General features: G+C 42.1%; 1 long non-coding RNA gene across 2 annotated transcripts; it reads left to right on the top strand.

The window, feature by feature from the left end:
- Positions 1 to 2,015: 2,015 nt before the first annotated feature.
- Positions 2,016 to 6,100, top strand: LOC131897530 (uncharacterized). Of its 2 annotated transcripts, none has more exons than XR_009375717.1 (3): positions 2,016 to 2,167; positions 2,277 to 2,453; positions 5,987 to 6,100. It is a non-coding gene; the product is annotated as an uncharacterized LOC131897530 (long non-coding RNA). The 2 variants fall into 2 exon arrangements; XR_009375716.1 differs by lacking the exon at positions 5,987 to 6,100 and adding an exon at positions 3,980 to 4,056.
- The last annotated feature ends 9,131 nt before the right edge of the window (positions 6,101 to 15,231 follow it).

Below are 15,231 nucleotides of genomic sequence, written 5' to 3' on the forward strand. Positions count from 1 at the left end.
AGGGAGAAGAAGGACGTTGGTGGGAGAGAGAGTAGATGAAAGAGGATTTGGGAGGAAGTTGAATATGATCACAGTGCTTTGTAGATAAGTACGTTTGTGTCAAAAATAAAGAAGGAAAACTGAAAAACCAGCGTCCCCATAAAATTTTATAGTGGTAAAATGTACAATGTACAATGGGGCTTTTGGAATATGTTGGCAACATACTTCAGATTTATAACTGAGAGCAACTGGAAAGAGCTCAGCTATACATTAATGAGAAATTAGCAAAGAAAATTCGAGCGCATACATGTACTGTCCCTGGAGTCTGATAAGACTGGAGAGGTGATAATTTTATTGACAGGTACAGAGTTCCATGGACAATTAAGTAAAAATAAGTCTCAGGGAGGCCTTTACTCTTTGACCCCACACATAGAGGAGGTCAGTGGGTTTTCCACAGACATGAGCTGGGCCACTTGTACCCTTCACGTGTTCTTACTGTCTTACTTTTACAGAGGGTGTATACTACATTCTTAAAACCAAAGAAGTAATCATAAGAAACAACCTTTTTCTACCACAATGTATCCTTAGTAGAAACATTAGAAAGTAAAACAAACCCAAGAAAGAAGTGAGACAGAGACTCCCATCCTCAATCACCACTTTCTTCTCTGTGGTCTGTTTATCTACATATTTATTTACATGTTTTTAAATAAAAAGAAGAAAATGATAAGCCTGTTAGATAATGACTTCAGCGTTTTGTCTTACAACTGATCATTAGTGATTTTTTAATGTTTCTGCATATTCTCATGAAATGTACTTTTTAATGGCTGCACATTGCAAAATATACATAATTCATTTAACCAACTACCTATTACTGAACAATTAGGAGGGGAGCTGTGTTTTAAAACAGCCATTAGGAGTTAATGACCTACACTTGTGTTCTTTCCAAAACAATATACACTCATAAAAGCACACAAGCCCCCGCGTGCTCTGTATTCTGTGCAATGCCTGGTATGATGAGTGCTCAGACAGAGCCTGATGGCTGCAGCCAGCCAGGATCAACACAGCGCAGACATAATGGAACACGGGCTTTTAGAGCTGGGGAAAATGTAATACTTTCCCCCTCTTCTGCACATTTCAAAGCGCATTTAGATCAGTCTAAAAGGTCTCTCAAATTGCTCTATTTACAAAGCTAAAAGATTCTGTAGTTACACACACACAGCACCAGGCTTGAGAGCCAAGGAGACTCAATAGCTGCATTAGCTTGAGCAGGTTACACAACATCTTTTGAGCCTTGTTCTCTCATTTCTAAATGGGTGGGTGGGGGTAGGAGTGTCATCTGCAGGTAACACAACACTGGGTCCACAGTGGTTCTCCACGGACTATCTTACTGCTAATACATCTCCTACTACTAATGGTGGTGTTTAAATATTATACCCATGATGGTGGCCAGGTCCATGCCTGGCCATTTCTGGAGACCTCTAAGGGTGCCTCTGTGGTGCCGTGTCTTGTGGATATAAGGTTGTTTGAACACACAGCTCCATGAGAAAGGCCAAGCCCAGGTACAGCTATGGTAGGAACTCACGGGCAACTTTCTGCTCCCGTATTTCTAGTACACAGAGATAGAGTGAAAAGCAGGGAGACACCAGCTGCCCCTGTCCTCCAGAGCCTGCCTTAGTGAGCCCATCTGGAAAGATGTGGCTCTCACCCAGGGGTGAAGTTGCATAGACACACCCTTTGGGGCCACAAGTCCTGCTGAAACTCACTTGTCTTGAGCAAGTGTCTCCTATGAGCTGGGCAGCCCCGCATCATGTGTGCTCTTAGGAGAGGGCCATGACTCCAACTTCACAGGCAGTTAAGGGGACAGACTGGCTTCATATGGCACTAGATGTGTCCAGCATGAGGAGTAACAAATGCACCTCACACACACACCCCATACAAACCCTCAGATTTTAGAATCAGTTACTTCCCAGAAGCACTTTCTTTACTGCTGATCAAGTTTCCGGAACTCTGACTTCTGTCTCCAGGGGCAACACAGGTCTAAGGGACAAACAGTGGACAAACAGCTCCATACTGTAGGGACCCAGCTTCCTCTTCCCTCTGCTCTACCACAGGGGGTCAGCTGCTTTCATCTTGCAGGCATCCCGGGAAGACTCCCTCTTTATTATCCCATTCATCATCACGTGAAACTGTAGGTTTACCCCACAGACACCCTAGTCTCCTCTTTTGAATAACTGTGTTAGCTGTTTTTTCATATTGTCGTATCCTCTTCGACTTATAAACACATGTTTCTCTTGCAGGATGAGAATCTTCACAGTGGTCCAGAGAAAGGGCCTGAAATTAATAGGAGCTGAAGTTTTCTATAAGGCGACATCATTTAACAGCTGCTATTCTGAGCTTCAGCTTCCCTTCCCCCCGGTTACTACACAGAATGTTGAACAATGCCTGTAATTTACAATGTTTTGATTTGGAAATATGTGAGGAAAAATACTATTTTATTTTTTCTAAGAGGGAGAGATGATAAGATCCAGAGGCAACAGATGACCGCAAGGAAACAGTCTTTTCCAGACACACCAGGGGCACGGCGGTGGTGGTATGGTTGAGCATAGCTACCTTGTAGACACTGTATGGTAGATACACACACAGACTCACAACCCTGCACAAGCTGAGGCCACACAAAACCACAGCATGGAGAGGGGAGGTGGGCATGAAGCCCCACCCCTAGCTGAAGAACTGTAATTAATAGGTGCCGAGAGAGTAAGAGTCGGTTTTCTTTAAGGGTCAATCCCTTGTAGGTTGACCATGTTCCGGTGGAAGGCCACCCAGCCAAGAATTTACGGGCAGTGTAAATTGGACTATTATAATAAAGAAAAAAAAGACTCAAAGCTGGGTAGGGAATGGATGAGAAAGGCATGGATCTCGAAGGAATTGAGAGAGGGGGAATATGATAAAAATGCATTACGTGTATGTGGAATTCTTAAAGAGCTATTTTTAAAAGTTGGTTATAAGAAACCACAGTGTCATTAGGTCAGTTGCTCCACACCTGTCATCATAACACACTGGAGGCCAAGGCAGGAGGACTGTAAGTACCAGGCCAGCCTGGGCAATGTAGTAAGACCACGCTTCAAACACTAAAACAACAAACTAAAATAAAATATTCCAATGTCTTTGGGTTACAAGTCTGTCCTGAGGAACCCATTTTAAATTCTTAAGACAGTCACATGTGACTTAGAATGTTGTAAACAGAAGCCCACGGTACAGAAACCCTTTTGAAAATTATCTCATAAAATATGTGTGTTGTGTAGATTAAAACATACAGTATGAGCCACCACCTTGACTGGGTAATCCTTCTGGTGATTCGGACTATGTAGACGCAAAACTAAAACTCAGGAACTCATGAGAGGGCTCAGTGGCTAAGAGCACTGGCTGCTCTTCCAGAGGACCCAGGTTCAGTTCCTACCACACATGCAGCAGCTCACAACCACCCATCACTCCAGGTCCAAGGACCCAGTGCCCTCCTCTGACATGGGCACCAGGCATACATATGTATACATACATACATACACATAAGATTAAGAAAAACTAAATCTAAAAACGTTTTAAAACGTTTAAAACATCTCAGAAGACATCAAACGTCAATCTCTAACCTCTACAAATATGCAAATATACATACACACATGCATATACACATACAAACACACACACACACATGCGTGCATACATACTCATACACACACACATACATACACACAAATTAGGACCTCAGATATGTTATCAACCTACATACTTTGTTAGAAACCTTTACCTGACTTTAACATAAGTTTATATTTAAATGACCATTTTTTTTCTTTAAGCAAATTATTTTACAAGTACAATATCTCATATTTCATTTGGTAACAGATTCATAATCAAATCATATGTTAAGTTCCTGCCCCAGCTGAAGCAGCAAACTGCCCATGTCTTAGATATTCATGTGTGCTCACAGCCTGTGTTTTAATTACAGAGACCAGTTCTTCAGTGTGTCATACGTGGGATGTAAAGAACAAATGCAATAAGAAATACATTGCTGTTGTTTTTAAATGCTTATTGTCTTTAATGAAAACATCAATCGAGTCACATGGCTAGAAACTATAAATGATTAGGCACAATCCACGTCCCCACCCGTTTCCACAGCCACCCAGAGCATTTCAAGATAGCATTCCCTCCAGGTTTGGGCTACAACACATCAGATGCCTCCTAGTGCACAGTTAAAACAACCAGCACATTATTGTGAATGTAATTGTAGTGGCCTTGTTTTTCAAGACATTAACTTGCCATATTTTATACAGCGTGGCAATCTTTGGGTAATTCTGTGACGTCTGGTGTCTCATAAGAGTGAATAATGCTCTGTTTTCTAAGCAGTTATGTGTTTGCTCGATGCAAAGGTGTAGTAGGTGACAGCTCCCGCCGGCAAAGGAGAGCCCTCTGCTGTGCTGTAGCTCTTATCCCTGAAGTAGAACATTCTCTGCCGGAGCAGCTACCTTTGAGCTGCCTGTGCTCCTGTAAGTGACCCCAGAGGCTCACTGGTTCATCCAGCTAGACCCAGGTGGAATCATTTCTTCCGCCAATCAGCAGTGTCCTATCTGGAGGAGCAGACATCTGTTCACATCTCCTCAGAAAAAGACACCTATACTGAGCTCCCCGGGAAGACGCAACTATTCAAATAGACAACTTGACTACAGTTCGCAAAGTGACCTGGGATCCCACACTGCTGACTCCTAGTGAAGGGACTTCTCCATTTGAGATAATTCCCTTGGACAAAGTTCTTCCTGAAGGTCTAATCGCTGAGTCAATGAATAAAGACGGAGAGCAGACTGGGGAAGGCCAGGCAGGTCTCTATAGGAGCAGCATTACATGAACCCTGGGAAGGGGGTGATGTTGAGAGATTCCCCACCAGACAGCATTCAGTAAAGAGGAATACCGGGGGTACTGGGGGATATTGGCAGGTACTGGGGGGATACTGAGGGTGCTGGGGGATATTGGGGGTGCTTGGGGTACTAGGGGATACTGGGGAGTAGTAAGGGGATACTAGTGGGTACTGGGGGAATACTAGTAGGTACTGGGGGACACTGGGGGTGCTGGGGGATGCTGGGAGGTACTGGGGGATATTGATGGGTGCTGGGGGTGTTGGAGGTACTGGGGGATGCTGGGGGAGATACTAGGGGGTCCTGAGGAGATAGTGGGGGTATGGGGGTATACTTTGGGTGCTGGGGGATACTGGGTGTACTGAGGGGATACTGGGAGGTATTTGGGGTTATTGGTGGGTACTATGGGGTACTGGGGTTGCTGGGGATATTTTGGGTGCTGGGGAGATACTTGGGGTACTGATGGGATGTTGGGGGTATTGGGGTACTGGGGGGTACTGGGGTGCTAGGGATACTGGGTGTGCTGGAGGATATTGGGGGTACTGGGGGTGGTGGTGAGGGATACTGGAGGTGCTGGGGGGATGCTTAGGATGCTAGAAATAACAAGCTAAGTAAGCACCTGCCATTTCATCTCTGCCCCCTACAGCTTCCGGGGATTCACATGAGCTTTCTCCATTGGTAAAGCAGGGGCAATCCGCCGACTTTGTAGGATGGCAGTGTAGACAAGCCTAGGATTAAAATCACTTAAGCATTCTCCCAGCACTACCAAACCCAAAATGGTTGCCAATATTAAAGACACAGATGGCCTGGCTCTGTGGCATTTGTGAGGACATTTTAGTATGTTCCCGTGTCTCTGTTAATTGTGGAGCCACCTGAAGAGAAATTTTTTCTTAGACTTACTGGAAGGTGGGTGTTTTTTTTCTATTTCTATTCTAAATCAAGATGGTATGTGCGTGGGTGTGTAGGTGGGTGAGTGTAAAATAAAAATAAAATCCATTAAGAAAGGATATGTATAAAAATATTGTCATGTTTTTACTTCATCATGTTATAAAAAAAAGTGGGCAATTAATCGATTCAAAATATTTCCCACCTCCTATTTTGTGCAGGACATTAGCAAGGTACACCGAGCAATAATATCAACAGTACTCGGTCATTTGTGACTTTCAGACAATCGTGACAGTATGAGGGGAACACAAGAAAGAGCTAGGAAAGGGACTCTGGTATTAACATTGCACACCGCCTCGAACAGAAGAGAGCAGATTGAAAGAGAAATCAAACCAAGCCGAGGCACAGAAGAGTAACCATTCTGACCAGTAACACAAGATCTTGGTGTCTGAAGTCTGTCTGCCTCCTCTTTCCTTGAGTGGACAGGGCTCCACAGAGTTGAAGACACAAACAACAAGTGGAGAAAGTATCTGTGGTGGGGATTGCTGTTGACTGTGCAGGACTGAAATGTGTGGGGACGGTGTTGGTGTAGAGTCAAGGGGTCTGTACTGTTAGGACAGACCGGGTACAGCATGTAACACAATCAGAGGACCAGGCAACCGCCCAGGAAACTCTTATAGAAGGGAATGGATACTGGAATTAGAAAAAGGAGGAGCACATGAGAGACAGATCAAAATGTAATGGCCAAATGTTTATGACACTATTTGGAGAAATCGTGAATATCTGTAACTTTTACAGTGTAATTTCATAATGTGATGGAAAGATCAAAAGAACCAGTACAGTGGGTGTCAATAATTCGGGAACTGTGGAGAACCAGCTGTGTTTTCCTTGTTAACAGAACACTTTGGAAAGTTTAAACCTGTGGAAAACGTAAAATAAAGAGGGAAGCATCCGCACGTCATAGTGCCCACCTTCAGCATGTCTAGAAACATCAGAGGAAACAACATCATCCTGACTAAGAACTCTCGGAATCCAACCAGTGGCCTTCATGCCAAAGACAACCCCACTCATGTCCAGAGTGTTCGCTGATGTACATGTCAGTTCTAGAATCCTAATGCAGCAGTTAAAAGGTAAAGGGATGGTTGTGCCACACTCAGCCATTTGTTCATGCTTGAGTGTGTAGCAGGGTGCCAAGGGGCCCATTAGTTTGAATGTGGATGAGCACCAGGCATATCCAGATGAGAAGGGAATACAATCTAAAAGCTGGAAACGCATTTACAAAAAGATATTCACAAATGAAAGCATGCTTTTCTATGCTGTTTTTTGTTCATAAAAGATAAAATGCTGTTTAGTTACAGTAGTAGTGCAGTCAAGGTGGATGGCCGAGCAGAATGCGTGGCAAGTCAGCTGCCATTGCAAATGGAACAGAGGAGCTTTGGTGTGGAGAGATGTGGGTAAAAACACAGATGTAAACTTAGAAGTCCGTTTTTGTTGCTTTGAGTTTCGGTGAAGCAATGCTGAATGTTGGGTAAGAATCGATGTTTTCTTATTTGTCCTTACCTTTTTTAAGTTGTTTAATTCTTTCAGAGTCCAACAGAGAAAAGAATCACCATTAAAGTTTCCTGAGTGCTGCATGCAATGTGAGTGCTTCAGGAATCACACACACACGCACACACACACACACACACACACACACACACACACACACACAGCACATATAGACACACAACACACACATGAGCAGTATGTGCTGACTTAACTAAATTGGTTGAAAACAGAAAGCAAGAAATTCTTTCTACTAAAACTTTGGATTCTACTAAAACATTCACGGGTTAGGGGATTTAAGACACGGTATTCTTGACGTTTTTTCTTATGAAATATTAATCCTGAATAATCCCACTGAACAGCTAACTGCAGTTGAGGGAGCCTTGCCTCCTTTATTGATAGCAGCACATGATAGACTCATCAAAACATCTATCAGCTCCTGTGCTCTTAGCGGGTCTCTGCACACATCCAGAGAGCGTGCGGTGGCACACACTCCAGAACAGATGGCGGAGACAATTAATAAGGCGCCTCGAGTTATTTGCATATTCATTAGATAATATCAGTTATTCTTCAGCCCGAACAAAGAATTACACAAACGGCATTTGTGTTTCCTCCCATTAACACGTTATTAAAAGTAAAATGTCTGTGTTAAAAACGAGGCAGAAAGTGATCCTTGGCTGCATGGCACAGTGGCATTACCCATGCAGGTTTTAACATGGCAATAAAAGCAGGCTGCCCTCCTGTTATTTATTCCTGCTTTTATCAGAGAGCAGAAAGAAAGCCGGAGTTCTTCGCATCCTCCTGGCTCCCTGTTCTCTTTCTCCCCACTCTGTAGATGACTGCTAGGAGAGAGGTCACAGGAAAAATAAAAGATATTCTTATCTCAACTCTTAAAAAATAACCAGAGAACTAAAGAAGGAACTGAATGACAACATTTACTTACAAATTAAAAAAAAAAAAAAACTTCGTGCATTAGCATATATTTTTAAAGACTTTCTGGTGATTATTTTGTTGATAAAGCCAGAAGACACAGATTTCATTATGTTTTTAAGCAGATAGATAACACTGCATGTTTTTATCATGCATGACATGATATTTTGAGGTACAGATACATTGTAGAATGGCAAAATCTAGCTCATTTACATTGACTTTTAGCACAACTAAAATCAAATGAGAAGTTAAAATTCAATGCAGATCACACGTTCCACTCTCAACCTGACTTTTGAAGCATTCATACGTGATCACTTTCCTGTTATATCGCAGATTACTCATTCCCCATTTGGTTAATATAAAGAAGGCTGGGAGACTGCCAAAATTTGGAAAGAAATAATCTATGCATTGGTTAAAAAATCAAAAAAAGTATAACAACGAAAGCAAAATAAAACAGCTAAGACAATGAAAATTGTTATTTCATTGCAGAAAATAGATAGAAACAGAGGTACCACATTCAGCAAATTAAGCCAGGCTCAGAAGGACACAGATAACATGTTTTCTGCTGTGTGTGGAGATAGAATGGGTCCCATGAGGAGGAAAGGGAAGGTGTAAAAGAATGTTGTCCTTCAGGAAAGGGTTTTCATGTGAGACCTCCATCTCTCCTCACTCACTATACTATCTGTCATGCAGTATTCGGGTGTGTGTGTGGTAGTGTATTGTTTGTAATGAATCTGAAATCCAGACAATCAGTTCATCACTGAAGTTGAGTCACTAGGAAATCACTGAGGAGGAATTGAAAGAAGCCAACTTATTAGGAACAGAGGTGTTCTTGAGACACAATGCTGTCTCATGCATTCGGGAACTGTGTATGTGCTCCTGGTATGGACATTCTTGTTTGAGGGAAATAGACTTTCTCTAAATGCCACCAAGAGAATGTGGTGAACAACTGTGGAGAAATCACAGCCACACCTCTCACACCTGGTGTACTACCAAAGCCAAACCTGGAACCTTGATTGATGCTTCTGAAAGAAAAACAGCAAAAGATAACACAGAGATGCATGGTGTGCAAATACCATAATGTGTCTGACCCTTAAGTAGGTTTGAATGTCTTAAAATGGAATAGAAATTGGCATACATAACCTGAAATAAATGGACTCAACTTTGCTAGCATATGGTTTCATAACAATCTATCCCAGATCCAATAACCACTTATGAAGTATGTAATAAAAACAAGGAACCTGTAGGTCAATAGGAATCTCTCTTGGCTTCCTGGAAGGAAAATCAGATCTACCAAGAGTAAAACTGTAGGACGAGATATCCAGACAACTACAAAAAACAAAACATCGGGAGTATCAAAGACTGATAACAAAGTGAGGCGTTCAGCCAAACTGAAACAGGGAAATGCTTTAGTAGTTACAGGAAATGGGACTAGAGACCCAAGGGACGGTGCATTGGTGATGAGAACCCATGGGCAGAAGTTTCTGTCCCACCAGCAGCTCCGAAATAAATACACAGAGGCTTAATATTAATTATAAATGCTCACAGATAGTTCAGGCTTGTTACTAACTAGCTCTTACAACTTAAATTGACCCATTTCTATTAATCTATGTGCTGCCACATTGTTGCAGAATATTATTTTAAGATGTGTTGCATTTGTTTATGCTGTGGAACATTTGTTTTAATGATGCAAAGATGTGTTGCATTCTTTTATGTTGCATTTTTTAACTCTGTGAAGCTGTGTGTACTGTGCCTGTCTAAAACACCTGATGGTCTAATAAAAAGCTGAACAGCCAATAGCAAGGCAGGAGAAAGGATAGGCAGGGCTGGAAGTCAGAAAGAATATATAGAAGGAGAAATCTTGGAGAAAAAAAAAGAAGAGCAAGAAGGATTAAGGAGGAGGATATTGGGGGCCAGCCACCCAGCCATACAGCTAGCCACAGAGTAAGAATGAAATACTACAGAGGTAAGAGAAAGGTAAAAGCCCAGAGGCAAAAAGTAGATGGGATAATTTAAAGTTAAGAAAAGCTGGCTAGCAACAAGCCAAGCCAAGGCCAGGCATTTATTCAGAATAAACCTCCATGTGTAATTTATTTGGGAGTTGAGTAGCAGGCCCCTCAAAAGACTAAAGACCAAAGAGCAAAAGAGCAAAAACAACCAAAACTACACCACATGGCTTTTACCTCTATCCCATCTTGTGTGTCTGACTCCTGGCAGGCGATGTGTTTGACTCTACCCTTCTTCATCCCAGCACACTTAGTTTGGTTGTCCAGACTATACTTCCTGCCTGGCTACCAGACAGTCAGTTTTTTATTAAACCAATCCAAGTGACAAATCTTCACAGTGTACAAAAGGATTATTCCACAGCAAGAACCCACATGGCTTTGGGGATTTTCAAACACACTAGGACATAGCAAAGGAAGAGAATAAGAAGCAGGACTGTAGAGAATGGCTGGAGTGAGACCTGTGTGAAACAAGTGAAGTCTCAAGAGAATGTGGATTGTTTGTCACAGACATGACAAGGCCCCCAATGGGAATGACAAAGCCTTCCATGGGTAAGGCTCAGGTGGATGGCTAAGTCTCCTTCTGGTCTCTGTGTAAATGCTAATAGTGTATGCACAAAATTTCCACTGTATCTTTCTCTCCCTGGATCTTACATACTGAAGACTGCTCCCCTATAGCAACTGCTCCTACCAAGCTCAACCAAATCTGCCCCTTTGATCCAGGTCTATACCATAAGCTTAGCCTCCTTGTTTATCTGTATGTAATAACCTCAACTTCTTGTTGAGTTGTATGCAATATCCTCACCTCCCTCTTCAACTGTATATGACAAACATGCTAAGCTTCTCTGTATCTGAGTCTGTGGCTGTCATGTCTTAATTTCCTCATTGTTCCTAGCTAGGGTTCTGGGACCCAAGCTGTGCAAGAATGCAGCAAAGTGGCACTGGAACAGAGACCAGGACAGTGGACACAGAACTATAGGGAACTCACAGTGGTCAGCAAGGTGAGTCCCATGGCTGCTAATTAGGGAGGCAAATTGCTCATTCCTCATCATCTGCTTGTTTACAGAAAACAAGCATCAGGAATGCTTACAACAAATACTTAAGGCACTTCTTGCTAGCCCTCGCAGTGATGCTAACAGATTTTACAAATGCACCATCAGTGGCTCTTAACATCTGCCCATGCTCCTGAAACAGGTCATGGAGATCAACCTCATCCCTCACATAGCCACTTGGCCTGTGATTAGTACCAAAATTGTTGCTAAGGAGATTGCAATAAAGCGCATGCCTCAGCCGGGCATGGTGGTGTACTCATCTGTAATCCCAGCATGCAAGAGGCTGAGGCAGGAGGATCTCATGTTGGAGACCAGCAGGGCTACATACATACTTCAGGGCTAGCTTAGACTACATAGGCAGAACCTGTTTCACAAAAGAAAACAAGACACTGTGTCTTTTTCTTAAGAATGAACTTTGAAAATAGTTTTAAATTACTTTATACTAAAAGGCTTGAGTAGACTCAGAATCTATTTCAGCATCACTGAGAAAATTCAAGACCATGTTTGTCAATAGAAATCAATTATAGGATTTGGAATGCTGTAAATATTTTCATGTGTTTTATCAGCTTGTGAAGATAAATATTTACATCCATATGACTGCTGAGAGTTAGAGGAGATAATTAAGCATTTGTCAGGAGTCAAGCATGGCCATTTCAAGCACAAAGTCTCATGTAAACACCCAAGCTCAAACTTCTCACTAAATGTGTTGAAAATACTAAAAGTATTTTCTCTGAAAGTTTTACAAACAAGTGGGATGTGTGGTAGTTTGATTGAGAATGGCTCCCATAGGCTCATATATTTGAATGCTTGGTCTCTTGGAACTATTTGGGAAGGATTAGGAGGTGTGGCCTTGTCAGAGAAGGTATATCATTGGGGTTGGGCTTTGGAGTTTCAAAAGCCCACATCATGCCCAGTTAGTACTGTCCATCTGGTGATTGAGGATACGAGCTCTCGGCTACTACTCCAGTGCCTGCTGCCATGCTTTCCACCATGGTGGTCATGGACTCACCCACTGAAACTATAAGCCCTAAACTCCTCCTTCTGTAAGTTTCTCTGGCCATGGTATCTCTTTAGAGCAACAGAAAACTAACTGAGGCATAAATCTAACACTTAAATGCTGGAATATCTTTCTATACCTGAATTTAAAGAATTTTTTGCTTATTCTCAACACCTATCACTGAAAAGAAAAAGTTTCAAACAGATAACAATGTAACCAAAAGAATATTTCTGTGAATTTTTATATATATATATATATATATATATATATATATATATATATATATATAAAATTTCTCGCAAGATAAATATACTTTTTCAGCTGCATAGTTAAAATCCACTTTAGCAAATCATACTATGAAACATTCATTCCAATCACAGCCCATCTCTGTCTCATTTTATTTCATAAAATGTTTAATAATTCTGACCCCCTACTAAGATAAAGTCTCATCCTGGGTCATAGGCCAATTGCACTTTCGGAGGTTTTAATCTTTCTGCTACATTACACACACAAGAAGAGTTTGGGCATGGTGTCTCATGGACTGTGAACTAAATGATCAATTTGAAAAGCTAATCTTATTTATTAATTTCCAAAACCTTATCAGTATTGTCCCATAAGCAAGTGCATATGAATATATGAATATTCAGAAAACAATAATGTGTATGTGGGTCATTCTTCTCACCACAGGAGCAATTTCAAATCACATTGCATAACTAAAAGCCAGGATATGCTTTTAACAGGTTATTCAAAGCACAAGCTGGTAACCGTAAATCCTGGACACTTTAAATATCAATGATTTCCTAATTTAATGAGTTAGCTGCCGTCAGTGCTTTGTGCTGAGGTGTTCACTTCCACTGGAAAATGGTAATCATACTTTTATTCGCAGAATATACACTGATTGGTATAGAAACCAAACTTGCTTTTAACAAACGGATTACAGAGAAAACATAGCCTCCTAACAGAAGAGAGTAATGTGAACAGCACAAAAGATACACTGCATTGGTAAAAATATGCTGAAATTAATGGGATTTTTTTCAATCTATGGTTATACAAAACCAACCTAAATTTCAGTGGTTTCAAAAAGCAGTTCCTGGGTCTGGTGAGATAGCTCAGTAGTTCAGAGCACTTGCTGTTCCTCAGGTTCAGTTCTCAGTTCTACATGGTGGCTCAAAACTGTCTGTAACTCCAGTTCCAGAGGATCTGATGCCCTCTTCCGACCTCCACAGATACCAGGCACACTTGTAGTACACAGATATACATGGAGGCAAAACACTTACACACTACAATAAAAATAATTTAAAAAAAAAAAAAGAAAGAAATTTCTGGTCACCAGTTAGTTGGAGAGTCCTGCTGGCTATAGGTGGAGCAGGCTTTACTCATCTTTATAGATATATCTCTGCCCAGTGGCCGGAGATGGCCAGCTGGGTTCTGAGACATTTGCCTCCTGTGTGATGGTCACGGGCAGTGATCCAGCCAGGGGCTTAATCATCCTGCGTGAGGTAAGACTTCAGTCAAGAAGCCCCTGAGAACTCAGACTTTGTCTGTCGGCCTGCCCAGGACTGGAATTAGAGGCATGCACCACCACACCCAGCTCATTTTGTTTTTTAAATTTTATATGTAGGAGTCTATATCTATAGCATGTGTGTGGATGTTGCTTGTGTGAGTGATGACTTTCAAACACATCTAAATTCTGGAGACGTGTGATTAAAATGTTAAGTGAAGGGAGACGACAACCCATGATACAAAAGTTCTGTTAAAATAGAATTTGCTTAGGGACAGGCATGGGTAGGGGGTGCGTCTTAGTTAGGGTTCATTGTTGCTGTGATGAAACACCATGACCAAAAGCACCTTGGGGAGGAAAGGGCTTACAGTCCCATCTGTAGTCCATCACTAAAACGGTGAAAACTGGAGGCAGCTGGTGCAGAGGCCATGGAAAGGTGTCACTGGCTTGTTCCCTGGCTCAGCATGTTTTCCTATAGAAACCAGGACCACAAGCCCAGAGACAGCACCACCCACCATGGGCTGGGCCCCTCCTATCAATCACTAACTAAGAAAATGCTCTACAGGCTTCCCTACAGCTCAATCTTATGGACGCATTTTCTCAACTGAGGCTCTCTCCTCTCAGATAACTCTAACCCATGTCAGTTGACAAAAAAAAAAAAAAATAGCCACCACACCTGTCCCCTTGTCAGCTTGACACAAAACACTTTTTAAGACATGATCTTTCTTTTTTGGAGGGGTTCATCCCCAAGATCTCAGATTAATAAATACCACAAATATAAAACACACTAAAAACTCAAAAGCCCCACAGTCTTTACTAATTCAAACACTTTAAAAGTTCAATCTCTGAACTTTTAAATCCAAAGTCTCTTTTAATCCAAAATCTCTTTTGAAAAATTCAAAGTATCTCAACTGTGGGCTCCTACAAAATAAAAAATAAGCTAAATACTTTCTTACTTCAAGAGGGAAGAACCAGGGCATGGTCACAATCTGAACCAAGTGAAACCACACGAAACACACTGTAAATAATTAAATGCCCAGTATCTGGGATTCACTCACCAATTCCTGGGCTCCTCTAAGGGGCTTGGCTCACTTCTCCAGCCCTGTCCTCTGCAGAAACAGCTCCTGCTGTTTCCACTCCATGCCTACTGCTGTTCTTGGTGCTCATCCCGCAGTCCTGCCATTTCCAAAATGCTGGGGTCTTTTGCTGCAACTGGGCTGCACTTTCACCAGTAGGCTCTCAGAGGCTCTCTTCATGGTGGCAAGTCCCAACTTCTCTGCATGACCCCTTCAATCCTGGGGCTTCATCTGCTACTGAGGCTGCACCTTCACCAACGGCCTCTTCTGACCTCTCACATAGCCAAGCCCCAGCTGCTCTCCAAGACACCTTCATGTCTTTAAAACCAGAACCACCTGGGTGACTCTTGCACTACCAAATT

The sequence above is a fragment of the Peromyscus eremicus genome, chromosome 22 (assembly GCF_949786415.1).
Source record: "Peromyscus eremicus chromosome 22, PerEre_H2_v1, whole genome shotgun sequence".
Classification (NCBI taxonomy): domain Eukaryota; kingdom Metazoa; phylum Chordata; class Mammalia; order Rodentia; family Cricetidae; genus Peromyscus; species Peromyscus eremicus.